Source organism: Gasterosteus aculeatus, chromosome 4, assembly GCF_964276395.1.
Source record: "Gasterosteus aculeatus chromosome 4, fGasAcu3.hap1.1, whole genome shotgun sequence".
In the NCBI taxonomy this organism is placed as follows: Eukaryota; Metazoa; Chordata; class Actinopteri; order Perciformes; family Gasterosteidae; genus Gasterosteus; species Gasterosteus aculeatus.
Genome location: NC_135691.1, coordinates 26417692 through 26430954, shown reverse-complemented (window position 1 = coordinate 26430954; position 13263 = coordinate 26417692). Strand labels below are relative to the sequence as shown.

At 43.5% G+C, this 13263-nt stretch overlaps 2 protein-coding genes and 1 long non-coding RNA gene across 3 annotated transcripts in view; all 3 read left to right on the top strand.

The window, feature by feature from the left end:
* spg-1c (spiggin type-1C) overlaps positions 1 to 13263 on the top strand; it is a 144218-nt gene that overhangs the window by 68833 nt on the left and 62122 nt on the right.
* Positions 1 to 13263, top strand: part of spg2 (spiggin2) — an 87599-nt gene that overhangs the window by 21614 nt on the left and 52722 nt on the right.
* Positions 8799 to 11537, top strand: LOC144406250 (uncharacterized). Its single transcript, XR_013467453.1, has 3 exons — positions 8799 to 11156; positions 11247 to 11312; positions 11389 to 11537. It is a non-coding gene; the product is annotated as an uncharacterized LOC144406250 (long non-coding RNA).

The window sequence follows — 13263 nt, the reverse complement described above, 5'->3', positions numbered from 1 at the left end:
CAATACACACATATCGTTCTCCTTCAGCTTGATGCTTCCTCCTGCTCCACACAGTGCTAATTTTGGCAGCTATTTTTGAGTCTAAGTCTTTAGACGAAAATGCATATTAGTTTTAGTCACATTTAGTCATTTCAATCCTTCTTAGTTTTAGTCTAGTTTTCGTCGACGTAAACTACACTAAAATGTAATTAGTTTTAGTCTAGTTTTAGTCACATTTAATAGCCATATTAAACTCATTTTCTTCCCTTCTCAGGCCCAGGGACCCCTTGTGTTGTGGGTACAACTGCATAATAGTCTAGCTTGCAGTACTTGGTTGTCCATTAGATGTCCCTCCTAGGACAGGTCTATAGCAGGAGGCGGCAAACGTTTTGACTCGCGGGCCACAATGGGTTGTAAAATTTGACGGAGAAGCCGGGCCAAGAACAAATGGTTGAAGTGTTTGTGTGAGCTGATATAAATGACATGTGAAAAATCGTTACATGACAGGATTTGGATTTTAACAAATAACAAAGCATTTATTTGCAAGGCAATTTAACAAATTGGCAAGGGTGTAACAACTTCATGAGGACCAGGGATCTAAACGCAACACTTTTGTTGTCTTTGTCTGTTTACTTGCAATGCTTTTGACATGGCCACCGGAAACTTCATGGTCCTTTATTGTTTCCACTGTGAAATTGCTTGTCCCAACAAAAGAGACCCCTTAACGTCCTACAATCGTTGCAATACATTATTTTCTTGGCTGCATCATAAACCAGCCATTCTAAACTGGACCCCCACTTTTCATTCAACAGTCTTTTCTTTGTCTCTTTGTTTATTTTTTGGTTTCATGACCAGTACTTCTCTCGTGTCCTGCGGATTTTCCTCCACCTGCTCTTTGCCGCCACATCCTTCACCTGCACTGCGCAGTTCTATCAAAACGATCCACCAGTCACGCGTGTTGGCGCCTCTATGTTGCTTAGTAACGAACGCACGGTGGCCGAGACGGTTTAACACCGTCTTCTCGTGTGTGGCGTGTGAACTATAGTTGAAATGTGTGTGTCTCATAGTCTCATAGTCACTCAGGCTTCAGAACCTGCAATGAGTTTATTATGTTAGACGTGTTTGGAGAAGCGTTCTGGGTTCGTGGATGACGTCATCATGACGCATTAATATACGCCGTACTTTGCCTGTCTGTTAGGTGCATGCAAATTTAGGGGGGAATGAAATATTGTGACTTTGTCAACCACCAACCTTTTCGTCGCGTCTCGTTAACGAAAGTTAGAATAGATTAAGTCATAGTTTTTATTTTTTAAGATTGTTTTCGTCACCTCTTAGTCTCGTCTTAGTCATGGAAAAAAGGTCGTCAACGAACATTTTTTGTCATAGTTTTCGTCGCCGAAATTAACACCGGCTCCATAAAACACAACTAAATGTAAAGTTAGTTAATAATCACACCACAAAACAAAAGGAGCAAAGCAAGTTCTGTTTTTTTTGTGTATTAATTCTGTATCACTGACTTAGAAAGTGATATTTCAGGTTCTTAACTCTACATGTGCTCACTTTGATCCACTTCTGTTCATAATATGAAGTATAAACTATATATAAAACAGTCACAGCGTTAACCTCTAAAGTGTGAAAGTTATTAAAGTGACTTTTCACAATAACTACAGACGAGCTGTTAACAGCGCAGCGGCTCCTGGTAACGTGAGCAGCATGGACCCAGGGGGGGTTCAGGTGAGTCACGGGCTTTATGGGAGGCGGGGGTGGGGGGCAGTAGGACGGAGTTAACGTTATTATTGAGCAGTTTGTTCTAAAGTCTTGTGAATGTGAATTTAAAAACACGACATCGGTTACCAACGTCACATAACTTAAGTGATTTCATAAACTAAGATATGATGTTATATGATGTATATTATAATATAACATTTCTATCGGTAGATATTCGAGTGAATTCTATTACATAGCGTTACATGTAAAAGTGAACTCTTCTGCGCTGTCCGATCACCTGTCTCCGACCTGAATAAATTAAATCCTTGTCAGCCGGCACTGGATGCTGGGATATGCTGGGCCACAAAGGATAGATCAGATGTGTCCTCCAAAAGCGACTCCTGGAGGGCTGTGTCCCTCGACCGCGTTCGGGGGAGGCGACAGTTTAAGATTACAGCCTTTTGACCCTTTCTTCTGCTGCTGGTGAAAGTTGTTACTACAGGCTTTGACTCTCTTTTTACCCTTGCTGGTGACAGTTGTAACTACAGCCATTTACTCTCATTCTCTCCCTGCTCGTGACATTTGTAACTACAGCCATTTACTCTCGTTTTCCCTCTGCTGGTGACAGTTTTTACAACACCCATTTACTCTCATTCTCCCTCTGCCGGAGTTACGCCACCAGCTCTGGTGTTTGTTGCTACCCTGGCCGCAGGTTAATACCATTAAATTACTTTAACTTACTACATTTTTTTAAAAATGTTTTCTAAAAAATTAGATAACAGTGTTGTTACATGTGTATAAAAAAGTGGTGGTTACGAAGTAAAGAGACAAAGATCTAAGAAAAGGTAATAAAAAGGGGCGACTGTATAATCGACCAACCTATGATACGGGCGGTGTCCGACCGCCCATAACATAGTATCTCGACCGAATTCAACAAATGGTATGTACATTGAATATGAAAACTCTTTGTTCGGTGTTCAGCCCTCTGTTCGAACCAACCCCAGGGAATAGAGTTCCAGCTACAAATAATTATTACCTCCGACCGAGGGGTACCTGCATGAAGATAAATTAGAATTACACTGAACATTTTTTTTTTTTTTTTTTTTTTAACTATAATCTAGATATAGGCCGCACAGGCCAGGAAATTTTAGAACTTTCCAAATCAATAAAGACACACGCAATTCTTCATAATAAAGACAATTTTTTTCTCTCAGAAGTAAATTTCTTAGAGAAGAAACTCACGGGATGGTTTATGTTGTCTGCACCTGATTGTAAAAGTACGGCACCGGCGCCTACGTTGCTGGCGTCTACAGCAAGCTGAAATGGTTTGTTGAAGTCTGGCGCGGCCAGCACGGGAGCAGTCAACAAGAGAGCTTTGACGTTTTCAAACGCTATATTACAGGACTCCGTCCAGTCATATTTAGTTTGGGGGCTCAATAGTTTAGTGAGGGGGCCAACTACAGTTTAAAAGTTTTTGCAAAAACTACGATAGTAGCCTACCATTCCTAAGAATCGGCGTAGTGCACGGCGATCGCAAGGCACCGGAAACTTGAATAGCGGCCACTTTAGCAATTACTGGCAAAACATCCCCAACAGCCCCAAGTAAGTGACAGTGGCTTTTCCGAACTCACATTTGGCTAGATTAATTGTGAGATTTGCATTGGACAGCCTACGGAAACGCTCTCGAAGTTGTGTTATGTGCTCGGACCAGTGTGTACTATATAAAACTATGTCGTCCAAATAAACCTCGCAATTTGACATTCCTGCTAAAACAATGTTTACCAAACGCAGATATTTGTTTTGCTCTAGGTGTAAGGGGAACTTGCCAGTAACCCTTTAGGAGGTCAATTTTAGTGACGAACGTAGCAGAGCCAACACGGTCCACGCAGTCATCCATCCGCGGTAACGGATAACAGTCTGGCAGAGTGATGGCATTCACACGCCTGTAGTCCGTACAAAACCTGTGAGTGCCGTCAGGTTTGCCAACCAAAAGGCACGGAGAGCTCTAGGGGCTCAAGCTAGACTCAGCAATATTATAATATATAATAGAATATTATCCTTTAACATGTACTCAACCTCCCGTCGTAGGATAGCTCGCTTCTCTGGATTTACCCTATATGGGTACTGTTTAATTGGGCCCTTATCACCTACATCTATGTCATGTTTCAGGACTGTAGTTACTGTTGGAACATCTCCGAATAACTCAGGGAAATGATCTATCCCAGACAATATGTCCTCTGAGTGGGAGTTAAATGTGGCAAATGATTTGCAATGACCGACAGCATAGCAGAGTTATTGAGTAGACCTTCAATCACACATCGCGACGGAGGAGTCACCGCGTCATCATCCTCTAACAGTGAAGAGAGCAACACGGAGGACTCGACGGGACTGGGTAAGTTAAGATTACACAAGTCAGTTTTAACACACTCAGGAGCGGGCGTGAGGAGTGCAGATGAAGGAGGGGGTCCCGGGTGATGATCTCCTCGACAGTGCGCAGTGCCCAGTGGTCCTCCCACGTGCAGGAACAGATAGGTGTCACTGTAACCGAGGAGGTGAGACAAGAGGTAAGTAACAGGATTTACACTGAATGAAAAGAGAACAACAGCCGGCTCTCGGCTTGACTGGGTGCTGGTCACTGAGACTCGCGAAGACTGAGGTCGACGTGAGTAACGATCCGACGTCGGCCGGTTGTCAGGCTCTCCCTCTTATCCCCTGGTGATTGTGGCTCCGGTGCAGGTGCGTGATTGCAGAGCTGAGACAGGTGCGTGCGAGGCCAACCTCTCCCAGATCCACCAGAGGGAGACCTAAACCAGCCTTTACCTGGGTCCGGAGGGGGGAACTCTGACAGGTTGAATGTTTTAGTCACACCCAAATGACCAGAAACGCCTTTATGTGTAACACTCGAAATGACGTGTATGTTTTCAGACGGCAGAACAATCTGGTCAAACGTCATTCCACTCATTACTTTTCTGAGGTCTCCACCTCCGCGTAAGTAGGCCATTTCTGATGAAATAGGTCGGACTCTCGCTTGCACGGTCTGAAACAGATTGAACAGCATTAAAACATGAAACAAGAGTGGGGTCTTTTTTTTGTGCAGTAATAAGTTTCTCTAATGACATTGAGACATCTACTTGTTGTTCTTTTTTCTCATTCAGGTGAGCAACGAAACTGTCACTCAGGTCAACGTCAGTGGGAGGCACTGCAACCCTCAACCTCTGAGTCTGCGACCTAGTGACGACACTAGCAGGAAAAACCTATGGGAATTTTTGTGCGCACTCATTGGGGCAGTCTTGAATGAGCGGTACTGAAACAACCTTGGGTGGAACATCGCCACGGCTCCACATGTTTCCACCGGCTGGGTCATTGCCAAGAAGAAACGTGACACCAGGGACAACAAGCCACGGAGGAGGAAAGACTGCGCAGCGCCCGTATCTCGTAAAATGCGCACAGCAACAATCTTCACCAGGCACAGATACGGTCCCATTCGTCAGAAAGGGCTCATACATGGACTGGGTTTTCTCCGACCATATCTCTGCATGAAGGACAGGCGACCTTTTCTTCAAAGAAGAACTAACGAGACCCATTGGTTTCGTGGACTGTTTTCTCTTCAATATTAAGCAGTCTGCCACAACATGTCCAGGCGTTTTGCAATAAAAACAATAAAAATCTGTCTTCTTGTTGTTTTTCATGTCTACATCAGTGGTCGTAGAGTTATTAACTCTTAAGCGGAAACGTTCTTTGGGAAAGTTATGCGTTAAAACATATTCTTCAGCAAGTACAGCAGCTTCAGAAATAGATTTTGCCTTCTCTCAGCTAAATAGGTTGCCACAGCTGTTGGCATTCTTCTAAGAGAATTAGTTCACGCAATTTCTCCGGACTATCAACCTGCTGTGATGAACACCAACGATCAAACAGAGCTTAGTTTTTTTTAAGTTCCTGAACTTCTGTCAATATGCTTCAGGGATCAGATAACACCTCAGAACTGACGCTTTCACCACATCATAGTAACCGCTCTGCTCCACAGTTGGCGATGAGTAAATCTCCTGCGCCCTTCCCACTAAAACGCATTGCAGTAGGAATGCCCATGCAGTTTTTAGCCACTTTAAATTGGTTGCGACACGCTCAAAGTGTGGAAAATATTTCTCCACATCTCTTTCCATAAAAGGTGGCACAAGTCGGATGTGGCGAGTGACATCAAATGAATTAGGGTCAGAAGGAGCAACGCCTTCCCTCTGGGCCTCGAGTTCTAACTTTCTCAAAGCCTGTCGATTTCCTAGTTCGTTCTCACGGGCCTGAGCTTGCATACGCTCACGCTCAAACTCAATTTCCTTCTCTTCGATACTCAATTCTCTCAACCAAATCTGCAGGTGTAATGCTTCTGTAGACACGGGATGTTTCTCTACATGCAAAATGCCCTGATTAAGCAAAGCAGCTTGTAGGACAGCTTTGATTTCTTTCTTTGGTTTCTTTAGTGCGCTTTTCAGCAGAAGTGAGCTCAACTTTATAAGCAGTGCTGTATTGGTAAAATTAGAGGTGGGTAAACTCTGAATTTTGTGATCATACAGACCTCGACGCGATGCGAAGCGACGCAACACAAAGCGTCGCGACTCTGTAAGGCTGTCCTGGCTATATTGCATTATGTTAAATGTTAAATTTAAGAAAACTGTAAAGAAAAGTATGTCAACACAACAACACAATTGCAGATTAAGAACTATCTACATACGGAGTCTCCTTTTTACAGTAGTGCCCAGAGGGCCTCCTTGTCCTCCACGTCAGGTCCTGCCTTGCACAGAGGAGCCATGAACCCCAGAACGCGTGTTCTGGGGTTCATGGCTCCTCTGTGCTTCTCCTCTCTCTATTCGACCTGGTGTTTCCTCTCTCCTTGTGCTCTCTGCATCATTGCCTGTCCTCTCACTGCCTGAAAAAATATGTTGAATTTAAGAGTTAACCAGTTAAGCAGCCTGTCAATTACACTGACAACATAAGTTAAAGGAACACTCATGTAGTACCTATGTCATCATAAATAGCCTATACAACATGTTTTTTTTCACATTGAGAACTGACTTTTTTTCTAATCTACGCGTCACCAGGCGTTTTTCTTGTCCTTTTACCGTGCACGACCAGCAAACACAGAGCGCGCGACTATTACACCCCCCCGTCGGTCGTTCCGCCCGCAACGACTACTCACCCCCCCCCCGTCGGACCTTCTCGACCGGTCCGCGAAATATTGTCTGACATAAAACCGGTCCGTGAGGTAAAAAAGCTTGGGGACCACTGGGCTCATCCACAGCGTGTATGTGCCTCCTGGATCCTGATTGGTGTCGCTGCTGCAGCCGCAAGGCGCTGATTGGATGCTCACAGACCGTAATACAGCGCAGATGAACATGATTCAGACTGTGGCGTTTATATGTTCAACAATAGGAAACGTAGTCTTAGCTGTTTTAAAATTATACCAAGTTTATTTTGGATTATTCCAACGGAAGAATACAAGGCACAGGGAACATTGAGGTGCGTAAACGCTATTTCCAAATTCTAGAGGTGCGTAAACGGAGTTTACGTGCGTTTACCCTCCACCACAGCCCTGCATGTAGCAACAAACACCAGAGCTGGGGGACGTAACAGCTGGTGACAGTTGTAACTACAGGGATTTACTCTCGTTCTCCCTCTGCTGGTGACAGTTGTTACTACAGCCTTTGACTCTCTTTCTCCCTCTGCTGGTCACAGTTGTAACTACAGCCATTTACTCTCATTCTCCCTCTGCTGGTGACAGTTGTAACTACAGCCATCTAATCAATTTACTGTTCATGGTTGATTATACAGTCGCCCCTTTTTAATTACCTTTTCTTAGATCTTTATCTCTTAACTTTGTAACCACCACTTTTTTTACACATGTAACAACACTGTTATCAAATTTTTTAGAAAACATAAAAAAAAGTTGTAGTAAGTTAAAGTAATTTAATGGTGTTAATCTGAAAGCGTTGTGCGTGGCGGAAAGCCTGCGGCCAGGTTTACCCGCCTCCTCATACATATGAAAATCCCACAACCATCTGCTTCCCGTCTGGTTACCTTGATATCAGTATTCTCCGAACTCGGAGTTCCTCTCTTAGCAGAAAAAACAATGGGACCGTCTACATACATTGAATTTCTTGGAATCACACTCGACATCATTCGAGGCGTCTCTGTCAACCAAAAAACTCAACCGCATCAGCCTTCTAATCTCAAAATTCCTCCTTGCCACACTCTGTACCAAATGGGAACTTATTTCCCTTTGGATTACCTAAACTACGTATCGTCCCTCAAGGAATATCATTCATCTTTCACTTTTTAGCATTAGCCGCATCCGTCTCATCTCTCCTAGATTTCATCCCCGTGGACAGTTCAAGCCACGCCGAACTCCGTCTCTGACAAAATCGTCTCTCCAATTGGAACGGGATCACCTTTTTCTATGACGACACATTAACGTATGAACACGATCTACATTTCTATACGGACGGTGCTCCTTCTGTTGGTTTTGGGGGCTACAATGGAAGATGGAAGAAATTTGGCCTCCTTAGCTCGCAAGAGGCTACTTAACCACCTCATCCGCGCTCTTTGAAATTAATAGCAGCAGCCATTCTGTGGGGCCACGAGCGGTCCCAAAAGTCCTTCCTCATCCACTCCGACTGCAAAGATTTGCACTGTTATATTAACATATGTAAGGCAATCTAAACCCAAAGTTGCACACCTAATGCTTCTTTTAAAGCTGCTTATCCTGGATGTCTTAAAAGTTTGGACAAATAGCTGCCACTACTGCATTAGCCCACATCGTAAAGATATGTACCCAGGTATATCTATTCTCAAGAAGCATGGGGCTTTTGGGCCTTTGCCATGTCCAGGTGTTACCGCGGATCAGCTAACAAAGCCTTCTACAACTCATTTGGCTAGTGGGGCAAGCTACACTAAATTCAAGCCTAAGTGGAGCAGTTAGTCACTACGAGTATTGGCATGATGCAGATTGGTGGAAGCATGATGCTTAAGTGAAGTATTCGTGGCGAGGATGTCTTCTGCTGTAAATCCATTTAACCACGGATATTATTATTAAATACAGATTACTGAAAATAGTACACAATACAGCCAGTTGATGCACAAAGTATGGTAGGTAAACTAAATATAGAGAGATATACATACAACATTACTAATGAAATTACAGGTACGGAAATAAGATGTGTATATTCTCAACAATGAAACACATTTCGCATTGGCTACAGTTGCCATCAATTGACCAAAAAGCTGCTACCTCCTGCATAACACGAAAACAACTACAACACAGATGACAAAGGAAGGCAGCAAATGCTCGTTTGAGCGAACATGAGATGGGATGTTCTAAATGCATTTGTGTGTGTGAAGGAGATTTTGTGTAACACAAAATGGAGAATCAGCTGAGAGTGATAATGGTTCATGTCTGAGCCCATTACGGAAGGTGTGTAAGAGTGGGACATGCTTGTATGGATAATTGTGTACATGGTGGCTTCTTCTCAGGAAATTAACTTTGATAATCCACTTTAAAAATGTAATCCAACTGAAATGAATCAATTCCAGGTACAGTACACTCTGTGCTAAAGGACAAGTTTGTGTTTCTTTGTGAAAGTAGACACAGGCAAAACTGTTTTTGAGTAAATGATCAAATATTCTGTAAATGTTGTACTGACAGAACTTTCTGTACTTCACGATGAGTTATAGCAAGTAGTTACCTTATTCTGGTTAAAAGTCAGCTAAGCACAATGGTTTATTTTTCCATTCCATCATATGACATATGTTTTTGGTATATATATATAGGGCTGCCAATAGATCTAAAAAAGATGAAGATTTTTTAATAACATTATCATCATCATATAAATCAACAAACCTTAGAAAGCCTGTATTTCACACTGCATGAAAAGTGGGATTTTCGGCAGTATGCGGCACTGTAAATTGTCGTGGAATTTCAGGTTTACGGCTGTTTACGGCAATTTGCGGGCAACACCGAAAACTGCCGTAAATTGTCAGAAATTGACGTGGGCCTCCCTTGGCAGTTGTCCCCCCATGACCCCCCTCCTCCTAATTCTAGGGGAGGCTTTGACATGTAAATGAAAATGCTGTGAGCTATACAAATGCAATTCAGGGTCGCAGAGGGAGTTTTAGCCCAGGTGACATTTTTTTAAAAGGTAAGAAAATCTCTGGTACAAATAGATCAGGCTCAGTAGCCTAATTATAGACTCTTACATTTTAGCTTGAATTGATTTATTTAATTCAAATATGCTAGATTACTGTGTACGCCATTAGCAATGGCAAATGTTATGTAAAAAAGATACACAAAATAACTTCTTTAAAAAATTTGTTTTAATCAAGGAAAAATGAGCATTCCATGCAAACAACATTTGAATCAGCATGAGGGGTCTGCAGAGATCACAGTCTCCTGGAGCTCAACTACAGTGCATAGTGGCAGGACTACAGTGACCTTTTCTTTGGTCTTACTTAAATGCACAGAGGATGTATTAACCACACATCTTCTAGCAATGCGCTCAACTGGCAGAAATGATGCTGGGTATGATGTGTCTGTTCCCTGCAAGCCCCAAACTTCTATTGGCTTTCCATAAAAATGTCTGTCCGGGTGGAGATGAAGCCAGGAAACTTGTGCAAGAACGTGTTTAAATGCCGTACCCTTTGACCCAACATTACCAACTATAAACTGCTTTATAATGGCTGGTCGTAGTTCTGCTAGAGGGTCAAGGACGGTTCCTCAAAACTGTTAGTGTTTCCACACCACTTAGCATAAACATACACTGACCTTTATGCTCTGCATCTATCGATTGAGTAAGTTACATTCATATATGTTACCCGTTTACATGTCATGGCAAAACATTCAACCTCAGTGACACAAGGGTACATCTGATGATACATTGTCAACATTGCATGTCTGTCAGACTCAAGATTGTCTGGTGGAATGGAGAAAGAGGCACCACTGTACAGATTTCTAGGGAAAGTCGTTCTGCTGACACCAAAACACTGCTTTACATAAAGCATATCAGCTGTTTCAAAGTCCCAACCATTTGTCTTCCTAAAATACTGGTCCTTCCATATAACAATAACCTCGTATGTGATTGGAGGACCCTTCGACTCCTCGTCCAATCACGTGTGAGGTCATAGGCATGACTGATACAGCAGTACTTGCAAGACGAGCATAAATACAGACACGTGTGTGTTACTATATTCAGAAGAACTGTATCTCCAGTTTCTTTGTTTGGTTTTTGCTGCTTCGTGAATAATGGCTGGACGACGTCTCGCGTTCAACTCGCCTTCAACTCCTCTCACCAACTTTCGGCCAGTCCGCAGACAGACGAGAAGAAGCTGCTGATGCTCTCAGTGGATCGTCTCGTCAACTCCAACAACAAACTGCCGATATCAACGAGCGGTTCCGAGACGAATTACAGGCGCTACGAACCGGAGCAAGGGTCAGGTTTACAGAATATGCTTTCATTCTGCGGTATAAGGAAATATATACGTATAGATACCGATCATAACTGTACATTTTGTTTTCACAGACTAATCTCGCCTCATAATGAGGCGGTGACCTGAATCTCGTCCAGATTTAGACGACGTCATTGTGTGTAAGTGACACTGTTTACTGTTTCTCCTTCCTTGTTCTTTTTGTATTCATATCACACTCATTTAATTGTTTTCCAGCCGCCTGTGAAACGTATTTTGAGACGTACGCAGGAGCTTCAGGTTTTCCAGCCGGACACTCATTGCGAGCGGAAGCTGCGAAGGATTCAGCGCGGAGTCGAGCGAGAAGAAAGACGGTCAGAGTTTATTTGCTGACTTTTTTCAGGTGCATTGATAGATGTGTTGTGTCCGTACGCATCGCACAGTACTGATTCATTGTTGTTTTTACAGCTGCTGGGATCGAGACAAAGTTTGCTGGCTGATGACGAGGTGGAACTCCGCCACCGTAGAGCTCACGTCGGACGGAGAGGACGGCGTTGTTGGCGGGGTCTCGGGTGGATTGTACGGTCGCCACACACACACGAGCCGCCTGCACAACAGACCTGCCTCGGAAAACACGGCGCCAGTGACGGTCTACAACCCCGAGGAGGCAAACGGACAGTTTACTGAGCTGTAGTTTTTTTTAAACCGCCGTTACCCAAGTGTGGGCAGATCCTCACTTTGTATGTAGTTGTTTGTGTGTTGTTAATAAAGCTCTTTCTTTGCATAAACATGTGTCAAATGTTCATTTTCTCTATAAATTCATTGATGTCCTGGTTGGTATCCTAATAATAGTGTAGTAGCCTGCATAGGATAATCATGAAATGAATATACAGCATAATATGAATATATAAATAAAATGAGGCGGGTGACCAATAGCGACAGATCTGCCAACCAATCACGAGTGATTGAAAGTTGTTTTCATCCAATCATGAACAAGGAAACTCAAGCCTGGTCTGCCCACGTGTGGTTTTGCTGCCAATCACGAGTGATTTTATTTGTTAGTAAGTTGTGGTTTCATCCAATAAGGAGTAAGGATATTCAAGCCCGCTCGGCTCGGCCACCCGCGGTTTCGCTGCATTCATATGCTAATCCGGGCCATTCGCACCTCCGCCAGCTCTCCGCCTACGTCATTGTTCGTTTCCGACAATTTGTGGCACAGACAAACGCGACGTGCGCGGGTTGCAAAATGTCGGAAATTGTCTGAAATTAGGGAGATTTCCGGGCGTTTACGGGGACGAAAATCTCACTTTTCATGCAGTGTGACAATGACAATGACAATGTTGTTAAATTGTAGTTTTTTATACACAAATGTATAGATAGATTCTTAAAGCGGTTGACCCTGCACTTGGGGATTCTGAAGCGTCTCCCTGAGGGAAGAAGATGGTTCAAGGTGGAGGAAATGGGTGGGGTCTGAAATAATCTTCTGGGCCTGTCTGATGATGGTTTCATTAAAGACAGCCTGCAGTGTTGGATGATGTCCGACCCCCCCATGATTATCATGGCTCTTTGTGTAACCCGGGTCGTCTTGGCTTTCAGCTTCACACCGAGGTTACTAAACCAGAATTAGATGCTGTTGGACCCTAGAACAGACATTTACTACATGAACACAGCATGTCGACAGGTTTGTATAACCCAGGTATCTGTCAGAGTCAACCCGTAATATATTCTGCTTATGGATAACCACTGGTGAGTGAGTGGCCTCCAATGGATTTGGGGTTGAATACCATCTCTTCTGTTTTTTTTTTTTATTGAGGCTGAGGAAGTGTTTGTTGCACCACTCGACAATATCCGGAATCTCGCGTTTGTATACAGCTGTATCTGATTTATCAGACATGACACCCAGAATGGCTGTATCATCAGGAAACGTTACCATGTAATTGTTACCAGTACTGACGCACCCCTGGGAGGTGCTGGTGATGGTCAAGGATTCAGGCAAGGTCCTTTTCACCCTGACCTGCTGAGTACAGTTGGTGAGGAAAATTTGATACCACTCATCTGCAAGGCAGAATTCCAACAGCTGGAACCTGCTGTCTTCATGTAGTTTGCTGTGCTCTCAACTCTCCATAATTTGAC